The sequence below is a fragment of the Podarcis bocagei genome, assembly GCF_964188305.1.
Source record: "Podarcis bocagei genome assembly, chromosome: 9".
NCBI classification, from domain to species: domain Eukaryota; kingdom Metazoa; phylum Chordata; class Lepidosauria; order Squamata; family Lacertidae; genus Podarcis; species Podarcis bocagei.
This window is the reverse complement of record NC_138134.1, coordinates 74,221,351-74,232,333: the sequence shown is the minus strand read 5'-3', so window position 1 is coordinate 74,232,333 and position 10,983 is coordinate 74,221,351. Positions and strand designations below refer to the sequence as shown.

General features: G+C 44.2%; 1 long non-coding RNA gene across 1 annotated transcript; it reads right to left on the bottom strand.

The window, feature by feature from the left end:
* Positions 1 to 370: 370 nt before the first annotated feature.
* Positions 371 to 963, bottom strand: LOC308594812. The gene is made up of 2 exons (XR_014011634.1): positions 859 to 963; positions 371 to 676 (listed from the first exon to the last, which is right to left on the bottom strand). It is a non-coding gene; the product is annotated as an uncharacterized lncRNA (long non-coding RNA).
* Positions 964 to 10,983: the final 10,020 nt, after the last annotated feature.

The window sequence follows — 10,983 nt, the reverse complement described above, 5'->3', positions numbered from 1 at the left end:
TGTGTGTGTTGTAACACATTTCTCCCCCCCCTTTTTTGAAAAGTTTTTATTGTTAAAATTATTCAGCATTAATACACACATATTGTGAATATACAAACATACAAACATACATTTCATACAATCCTTAAAAATGTTCAAACATACCAACACTCAATCTCACAGATAATTCCTTTTCCCACCACCATCCACCACCCCTCACCCCACCTTTGTGTTAGACTTCTAATCTACTCAATTGCAATTTCTTTCCACTTCTATTACTTTCTTTCACACACCTTTAACCTACTTTCATGCTTCTTTTTCTATTACACATTGTTGTGGTTCGAGGACCCGACCCCCGCAAAGTGAAATGAAGACACAAGGACACGTGATATAAGGTTGATGGGCTAGAAAAGGCCACAACTTTATTGATTACAGCAATGAAAAGGTATTGGCTTAGGCATTGGATCGAAACAAGTGGGTTTATTCACCAGTAGGTGGAGCCTGTTGATGCTAATCCAACTATAGGCTCACCCCTGCTGTCACCGAGGGTCGTGCCATGGCCTCCCGCCAAGCAGGCATCGGACAGAATACACGACCGCCAGATTCCTTTAACGGAATACCCCTAAAAATTGAAGGCATAGGCGATGGTCACACCTAGCACTTCGACACACCACAACACATTATTCCAATGCCTAACCTACCCACCAATAACACAAAAGTTGTGACGATTGCTACGAGGTAGGCGAAAAAACCAAAAAGCCTAATGCCAAATGGAAAAACTCCTACCAGGCCCCCCGGGCAACCAGGGCGACCAACCTAAGGTCCATAGCAAGGCCTAAGCCCTAACTAAAAGGGAGTGGAGGGTGGGTGACTCGCGACGGGACGACAATGAGGAATGAGGCCAGGGAGTGGCTGGCGCTACAGCAAAAGGCTGCTGAACACGCCCCCTCCGTGGCACCTGGTTGGGTGGCCACCGGGGGGGGGGGGGCGTGAGCGCCAGCCAGGTGAGCTGGAGGCAGAGGGCAATGCCCCCTGCTGGGCGGCGCTCGGGCTCCCGCCCACAACCACTCCCCTCTCTTTCAGGGAGGAGAGTCTTTATCCATCTTATTTAGTATTCCAGTATTTAAAACGGAACTTGTTTATTCTAATAGGAGTTCTGATTTTTCGATATAGTTTTGCAAGTATCTTTTAAACACCTTCCAGTCCCTGTCTATCTTCTCTTTTGAGATCCTTCCAATTTCTCCCATTGTTTTGGATATATTGTAGTACTCCAATAATTTGGCAAGCCACTCTATTTTTGCCGCTTTAGTACCACTTTTGTTGTAACATATTTCATTTCACTTTTAATTTGTTGTTAATTGTTAAGATGTTGTCTAACATAGGGCTAGGCATGCAGGGACCTCAGTAATGCACGAAGTGTGAATTTGCCACTTGGGCTTTTTGAAATATGTTCCTGAACTCCTTTTAAGCTGCATTCTTGGGGAGATGATGGCATTGGTGGTGTTAGGCCTCGAAGCAGCCTTTCCCACAGAGGTTTATAAAAGAGACTGATGTGTCTGCAGTGGAAATGGGCAGCAATGCAGATGGATCTAGATAAAAAGCAATTAGGCTTTTCAATTCCTCATCAGCACCTTTTGGGGAAAAGGCCTGGGGCCTAATCAAGAAGCATTTCAAAGCCGAGAAGGAATAGCCCTGGAGACAAGCCGTCCAAGAATAGGAAAGCCACCTCGCCACTCTGATGCGATTGTTATCCATGGTGGAAATTGCCCCCTTCCCCTCCACTTCAGATCCAAGGTCAGATGTACACCACCTAATGGACTTAATGGATGTCCTTTCATGGAGGCCCGCTGCGGTGAATGCAAACCACTCCCAAGTCAAGAAATAGCTTCCCATTACAATCACTATTACGTAAAATTATGTTATTGCCTCTACCCTCCCCCGCCTCCCTTAGGAAGCAAGCCCCAAGATGTCTGGCCTTTTCAGAAAGCCCACTCATTTATTCTGTACATGTTTGGCGGCACATTGCTAGCCAGAATGTCATTGCCGAGCCAAGGGAGAGCTGTAAAAGTATTTGAGTGATGATGGACTTGAAAGGTGAGCTCAGGCATACCTCTTCAATATACCTCTTCCTGTTTATCAATGTCCACATCAACTGCTTTGCTTCTTTATTTTAAAGCTGCATGGAATTTCATCTGCAATTTATTACACACACACACAGCCACCTCCCCCCTCCCATAGTCACCTTGCTTATCCTCCCCATCAGTCCTGTTCACTGACTTTCCTGACAACTTCTGCTTTGGAGAAGTCTGCATCTGTATAGGAATGTGGGAAGCTGTCAGACCATTGGTCCATTTAGCTTGGTACACTAACTGACAACAGTTGACGCCTGGAGGGCCACAGGTTCCCCAAACCTTCTGTAGGCTAAACCACCCTGTTGTTGTTGTTGTTGTTGTTTAGTCGTTTAGTCATGTCCGACTCTTTGTGACCCCCTGGACCAGAGCACGCCAGGCACTTCTGTCATCCACTGCCTCCCGCAGTTTGGTCAAACTCATGCTGGTAGCTTCGAGAACACTGTCCCACCATCTCATCCTCTGTCGTCCCCTTCTCCTTGTGCCCTCCATCTTTCCCAACATCAGGGTCTTTTCCAGGGAGTCTTCTCTTCTCATGAGGTGGCCAAAGTACTGGAGCCTCAGCTTCACGATCTGTCCTTCCAGTGAGCACTCAGGGCTGATTTCCTTCAGAATGGATAGGTTTGATCTTCTTGCAGTCCATGGGACTCTCAAGAGTCTCAGAGGAGAGAATCTTGACACCATAATTCAAAAGCATCAATTCTTCGGCAATCAGCCTTCATGCTTGACTCTAATTAATGCATGAAAGGGTTCGTTTCATAGAGTAAACCGTCCTGCCATGCTTAGCCTATGTCACTTCCCCTCACCTTGGGAGGAAATAGGTAACCAAACCTTTGTTTCTTCAGTCTACATGTGAACTTCAGTGTCCAAGGAGCTCTGAGCTGCTCCTTCCAGCCGCATGGCTTTAACCAACTTCTTTTGTTTCAGACAACAATGGAATCTTAAACTAGTATTTTCCTATATTAATAGTTTAGGAACTTTTACCATTTTGTAATCAAGCTACGTTTTACTGCCTGTGCAGTTTTTCTGACTACTGTATGGAAAAGCACATGAATCTGACCTTTGAAGACTTTGTAAGTAAACCATTTTATAACTTACCAAATGCGTGGTCTAGTGGAAGTTGAATACTTTGGAAATAACTATTAAAGGGCTCATTTTGGAGTTCACTGGGAAGGGCACATTTTAAGGTTTCACAGCCTATATTTCCATGCTATTATTTGCTACATGCTTTCCTATGTTAAATCTCTGCTGGGGTTCTCTCACCAAAGAGTATTTGTTCCTAACCTTCCCTAACCATTGTTGGAGGGTTTCCTGTGGGAGCTCCCACTATTAGAGATGCACTGGCTGGGGACTGGGAAGAACATCTTCCTGGCTCCTGGTACTCCATTTATGGAACTCTTTCCATTTTCTAGCAGGGAGACTTGCCTGGTACATTCTCTGCTATCTTTTCTATGCCAGGCAAAATACCATATTGTTTCCCTAAGCTCTTCACTGTTAATATTATGTAATGGTTGGGAGTTACTCGTGCGTAAACCTTCCCGTTTGGAAGCTTGGTTGCATAGTTTAAACCGTTTTGACTGCACAGCCCATCTCAGCGTGGCTGCCTCAGTCGCTAGCAGAATCTGTCTGTGGGCGTTTCTTAAACCTTTGCCAGCATAAAAGCTGTTTGACACCCAATCGTCTCGGCCTCTCATTGCGTGGGAGTCTTCTGCGCAAGGAGGGCATGGGTGGTGGAGGATCAGGGCTCTCCTCACTGACTTCCAAGGAAGAATCCCGAAGCCCTTCCACCTCTTCTGCCATTTGCTCTCCTGGATCCTTGGTGTTACGCTGATTTCCTTCCCCCTCTATCAAGCTACGTCTCCCCCTTGTGCTGGTACCTTCCCCTGCAGAATCGGAGAGCCTCTCCTCCTGTTGCTCTGATGTCAGTTCCCTGACATATTATGATAGCATTTTACTGCTGCCAGTTTTCTTTGCTATTTCCCCCCTCCTTTTTTAATAGTTCCCATTTTACAGCCGGCTTTTATTTTATTTTTATTGTTCCCTTTGTCTTATTTTTGTGAGCCATCCTGAAAATATTTATAATGAAGGGCAGCCGAGGCATCGATTAAATAAATACTTAAATCCAGGCAGTCTGGGATCAGTGCCTGAAGTACTATTTTTCTAGGCCCAGTTACAAAATGGTAACACAGGCTCCCCTCTTTCTATGTCCACTTTTTAAAATTGGGGAATTGATTGGTGCCCATGAGCTGCTTTACATCTCTTGGTTCATTCTCCTTCTATTCCTAGCTGCTGGAATTATATTTATAGCAAGACCTGGCAGAATAGCATGGATTAGGTCTGGGCCAATATTTTCTGACCATTGAGTTTTTTAAAGTTGCATCATGGCCAGAGCGCTCACCATTAGCAGAGGCACAATTTTGTTCTGTTTGACTAAAATCTTATTCTTTTTTCTCCCTCTTCATCTTCCATTGCGCGTGGCAACAACAGCTGGTGGTGGGCATATCTGTCCATATTAGTCCCTCGCAGTTCGTCATTTTTCCAATCTTAAGTTCACATTTCCACATTAGCATTGCATTGTCCTTGTGAAAATTTCATTTCAGTGTGAATCTGCATGAAGCTTTGCAATTTTTGCAAAGCAATTTCCCCCCATTAAAATGCATTTTCATGTAATTTTTGCTGACGCATTTTAATGCACGCTTTACCCCAGGGTACGCATTTCACGTGAACATTCCTTGGCTGGAGAACTGCATTGCAAAATTCAGAGAGGTGCAAATTTCAAAGGGTATCGTACCAGTCTCTTGTTCTGGACCTAAAGAAATGAACATAAAAACAATGGTGGTAGTGGCAAGAAGAAGTCTGCATCTCTAATGGAATTGTTTTAGATGCTGTATCATTTGTGTGCTTGCTACCTTGGGCTCCTGTGGCAAGAAGGGCAGGATGCAAATAAATAATAAATAGTTGCCCCTGTCTCCTTGCTCATTGACTTTCTCTGGCGAGCAAGCAGGTGGCAGCAGTTAGGAGATGACACAGCAGCTAAAAAAGGAGAGAAATATAATAATAATAATAATAATAATAATAATAATAATAATAATAATAATACTTTATTGATTTGTTGAGTTATACCCCACCCTTCTAGCTGGGTTACCCCAGTCACTCTGGGCGGCTCCCAACAGACTATTAAACAAAATAAAACATTCAGTCCTTGTTTTTAAGCAAAGCGACCTAATTTGCAGCTCCCAGACTAATGAGCAGATTGCAACACATGCTTCTGATTTAGCATTTCTCTGATTTGTACGATACACTTCTCAGTTCAGAAAACAAAACAAAACTGTGTTTTAAATCCACGTTTTGCAATAAAAGGTGTTTATGAATACACACATTGCGATAAAAGTGTATTTGAATAGAACCTGCTTGATTAAGAGCAACCAAAAAGGGCCAGGCCACAGAAGTAAATCTGTCTAATTTTGACACGTCTCTGCGCAATCGACGCTGCTGAGTTAACTTCTCTTACAACACTGTTTTCCAAACCTTATTTGTACATGCTTTACCACCAAAACATTTTTTTGTGAATTGCTGCACTCGGTTCTTGGTTTTTAATGTGTTCTGATCTGCTTCTGTTTGTGTTTTATACTCTGGCTAAAGTGAATTCAAAATAAATTTGGAACCTATCAAAAATGTATCTAAATAGCAGCTGTGCACACAATACTATTTAGGCTGGCTCCAGTGTGTTTCTACTGCTGGTGTACGAAGCCATGTACACATGTGAACACATCCTCAAGCAAGGATTCCCGCATGATGTCACCAAGTTGTATCTATATATATCCTGTAACTTCCTGAAATTTCTTTCCTGAGTAATTTTCATTTTCATTTCAGTTACAGTGGTACCTTGGTTCTCAAACGCCTTGGTTCTCAAATGCTGAAAACCTGGAAGTGTTCCGGTTTTCAAATGTTTTTCGGAAGCCGAACATCCGATGCGATGGTCGGCTATTGTTTGGCACCTGCACCAATCAGAAGCTGCACCTTGGTTTTCGAACATTTCGGAAGTCAAACAGACTTCTGGAATGGATTAAGTTTGGTGCTTTGGTTTTTGCTATTTATTTTGTGTTTTGTTTTTCAGGCTTTTTGGTTAATTTGTTTTTGTGACTGTGTGGAAACCAGTTCAGCTACTGATTGATTGATTGACTGATTGATTGATTGATTGACTGATTGAGTGTGTGACTGCGGAAATGGATAAAAGCCTGCAACCAAACAATGACTATCCTCAGTGCAGTTAAGATTTTATTTTTTTTATCATCTACAATACTATCTTATTTATTTTATAGTACAGTACATTGATTATTGCTTTCATTTCATGGATCAACGGTTTTGTTAGATAGCAAAATTCATGTTAAATTGCTGTTTTAGGGGTTGCTTTTAAAAGTCTGGAACGGATTAATCAGTTTTGCATTACTTTCTATGGGAACGAGCGCCTTGGTTTTGGAACGCTTTGGTTTTGGAACAGACTTGCGGAACGGATTAAGTTTGAGAACCAAGATACCACTGTATTAGTTGCCTGTCACCTAAAGGTTTGCAAGTGACTTATGGGGGGGGATTACCATAGGGCGGAAAGTGGGGGCAGTAATATTTCATATATAACATAACACCCATTAAAAGAAACTCAAATAATAAACAAAGCAATGCTCAGACCCACTAATTAACAAATGAACAAAAATTAAACATGGCCTCAACCTCTTCCTGGTCCAAGAATCATTCACATTGCACCAACATTTCCTCCCCGTTTAACTTCCCCACCCAGAAGTCTGGTGTTACAAATCAGTGGTGGTGGTGGTGGTGGTGGTGGGGGTCTGGAGTCCTTCAATGGTGGCTCATCATCTCTCCTCTCCTTCTGGGGAGAGCAGTAGCAAAGAAAAGCAGGAAGATGGTCACAAAAGCTTTACCTGCTTTGCAGGTAAATTCAGCTACTGCTCCTCTCCTGCTGCTGGTGGGGGCTGCTGGTTGATCCATTTTCCCTCAAACCAGCTTCCATCCGATTTGAAAGCATCAGCTGTGCTTATGCAGAAGTAATAATAATAATAATAATAATAATAATAATAATAATAATAGTAATAACAACAACAACAACAACAACCCATCTGGCGGGGTTTCCCAAGCCACTCTGGGCGGCTCCCAACAAAATAAAAACACACACGATAAAACATCAAACATTAAAAACTTCCCTAAACAGGGCTGCCTTCAATATGTCTTCTAAAAGTCAGGTAGTTGTTTATTTCCTTGACATCTGATGGGAGGGCATTCCACAGGGCGGGTGCCACTACCGAGAAGGCCCTGTGCCTGGTTCTCTGTAACCTCACTTCTCACAGGGAGGGAACCTCCAGAAGGCCCTCAGAGGAGGACCTCAGTGTCCAGGCAGAACAATGGGGGTGGAGACGCTCCTTCAGATATACTGGACCGAGACCGTTTAGGGCTTTAAAGGTCAGCACCAACACTTTGAATTGTGCTCGGAAACGTACTGGGAGCCAGTGTAGCTTGGTAAGTGTATGTTGGATGAAGAAGCACATAAACTGCTTTCAGAAAACAAAAGAACTCTATTTTTACTTTCTGAAAATGTCAGATAATGCTTACCAACAACAACAACAACAACAAACTGCAGGTACTTGGCAAACATTTTTAATTATTTCTGTACAATTTTACACACATTATAATTACCAAGCAAAACTAAGTTATATTAATTTAACCAAAATAGCTTCTGAATTCCCAGTTTATGTTACAACTTTTTAGCACCCCTCATTTTTGGAATTTGAAAGCTGAAAATTTCAACATGCCCTATTGAGGGAGTGTTGCTAAAGGAACACCCCCCCCCCATAAAAACTCATCCAACTGCAAGTTAATTCTGTTCCCAAGCAGCCTGATCTTTGTGATATGGCTTTAACCAAAGGAAAACAAATGTTGGTTCTTCAGAGTGCCTTGGGGTCACCACCATGCACAGCTCTGAGGTCCAGAGGCATGGCCCTTACCTGTAGGCTTCCAGTCTAATAAAAACACTTGGGGGAGAAGAGAGATAACCTGCCTAGTGTCAATAGGGGGGGGGGAGAGAATACACAGATAGATGATGAGGAGAAAGCAAGAAAAAAATGATGGACTTTCACTCATTCCACAAACAAAGGAAGTTGGATCAATAGCGGAAGAGGGATGCAGGCATAAGGAGGAACCAGATAAAATGAACAAAGCCACAGGAAAGAACAGATGAAAGATGAGGTTTTGAAAATGAAAATGGCTATCTGAAGAGCAAAGAGACCAAGTGAGGCGTCTGAAGGGAAGGCAGAGATGGATAGTAAGAAGAGATAAGATCATAAGGATGCTTCAAGATAGGGCAAGAAGGAGCTTAAATTTCCTCCCCTTAAGGAAGAGCAGAAAAATTAAGTAAACAAAGAAGTTCAAGACAGATATATCCATCACCTAACACTGTGGTAGGGATGCGGGTGGCGCTGTGGTCTAAACCACAGAGCCTAGGGCTTGCTGATCAGAAGGTCAGCAGTTTGAATCCCCGCGATGGGGTAAGCTCCCATTGTTCAGCCCCTGCCCCTGCCAACTTATCAGTTTGAAAGCATGTCAAAGTGCAAGTAAATAAACAGGCACTGCTCCGGTGGGAAGGTGAACAACCGTATGCTGCTCTGGTTCACCAAAAGTGGCTTAGTCATGCTGGCCACATGACTTGGAAGCTGTCTGCGGACAAACGCCGGCTCCCTCAGCCTATCGCGTGAGATGAATGCACAACCCCAGAGTCATCGGTGACTGGACCTAACGGTCAGGGGTACCTTTACCTTTAACACTGCAGTGTTGTTGAAGTTAAGCTTGTAACATCCAGTGCTTGGGTAGGTAACCTCCAGGAACCCCACATATAGCAGGGCTATGCTGATATTTGCTAATTTTGATATCCACCTGGAAATTAGTACAGTGGTACCTCTGTTTATGAACTTAATCCATTCTGGAAGTCTGTTCTTATAACGAAACCATTCTTAAATGGAGGCGCACTTTTCCTAATGATGCCTCCTGCTGCCGGTGCCCTTCCGCCGTTCGGATTCCGTTCTTAGACCGAGGTAAAGTTCACAAACCGGGACACTACTTCCGGTTTTGCGGAGTTCGTAAACCGAATCGTTCGTAAACAGGACTGTTCTTAAACCAAGGTGCCACTGTGCAATGAAATTATTATCTAATAATACCATAAATAATTTTATACACATTATTATGCCCTTTCCAGTCACCTTTGTGCCCACAAGCTAAAAGGCCTCAAACACTGTCAACTTCCCTCAGACAGGAGTTTCTCCACTCCTGGATCATTTTGGTTGCCCTTTTCTGAATCTTTTCCAGCTGTACAATATTCCCTTTGAGCTGCGGTGACCAGAATTGTACACAACATTTCTTGTGTGGTCACACCGTGGGTTTATATAACAGCATTATGAGGTTGGAAGTTTTATTTTCAATCTCTCTCACAATGATGTAGCGAAGCCCATCAACTTGAATGGCTTTGAATATCCTTTCTGAGATGAGGCTGCCAGAACGGTACAAGTACTGCCAGTGTGATGGCATAAGAGATTTGTCCAACTCTGTGATGATATCAGCAGCTTTGTTTAGCCTGGAAAAGAGAAGACCGAGAGGAGATAGGATTGCCACCTTCAAATATCTAAAGGGCTGTCACATGGAGCAAGCTTGTTTTCTGCTGCTCCATGTGCTGGGCCCAGGGGTAACCCGAGTAACATGGTCCAGGTCCGGTCCCGAATCCCAGGGTTCCACGCGGAGTCAGTCCAATGGGGCCAAGGCAAAACACAAGGCAGGAAACCAGGCAAGGTCAGGCACAGGATCTCAGGCAGGTTCTGGCAAACAGCAATGTTGCTCCCGCAACCTGGGGCAAGGTCTGACAGCCTTTTATCTTTGCCGTGGTAACAGCCGGTCCTGATCCCCCGGTGACTCACTTCCCTGTCTCGCCCGAAGGCGAGCACTCCTCCTGCGAGTACTCAGGCCTCTCCTTCTCTCAGACCTTAGTCTCTGCATCTGGGGAGACTTCGGTGGGTTACTAGACCCAGAGGCCGCCTCAGCTTCCCCTGAGCCAACCGGTAGTGGAGCAGCTGTAAGTGATGGCCCAGCTGGAGGCAACGAGGTCATCCCCGCATCTGGAGCATCTGACTCGGCCCAGCTGGTGCTTGTTGCAGGGGAACCTGTGCAGACTGGGGCTCTTCAGAATCAGGCCCCTTCCTGATGTTTAGTCAGAATGTCCTTCCTTGTAACGTGAAGCCTACCCCCCTGAAGTGTGATGGCCTGGGACTCGGGCTCAGACTCGGAACCAGGGGAATCTCAGTCCGCACCAGATCCTTTGCCTCAGGCGGCATCTGAACCAAGTCTGGGGCAGCCTGTGAATGTACAATGTGAATGTGGCCTAACATTAAGGAAAGAGGTGGTGGGATGAGCTCGCTGGCTTGGACAAAATTGGACCCATCTCAAACTGGGCCCAAATTTCACAGGCACCTTGTTCCAAGCTGAGATGGAGTTGGGAATCAAATAGCTGGAATTCACACTCTACCATATTGGTGCTGAAAATCAGTTTTATGCAGAAATAAAGTTTGCAAACTGTTGCCATAGCTGGTGCTGTTTCTTTCCACCATTTCCACTTCATTTTTGCTCACAGATCCTTGCCCTCACTTGCCCCCACTGTTGTTTAATTTGATTGCTTGTGGTAACCTATGTCATTTATAGATGTCCATGGCACCATCTTTCTGGGTGACTTGATGTAGTGACCACTGCAGTGACATCATATATCCTCCTTTTCAATTCAGAAAATAGCAACTGCAAACAGATTTACACCAGCTTGGCTGAAGAGACT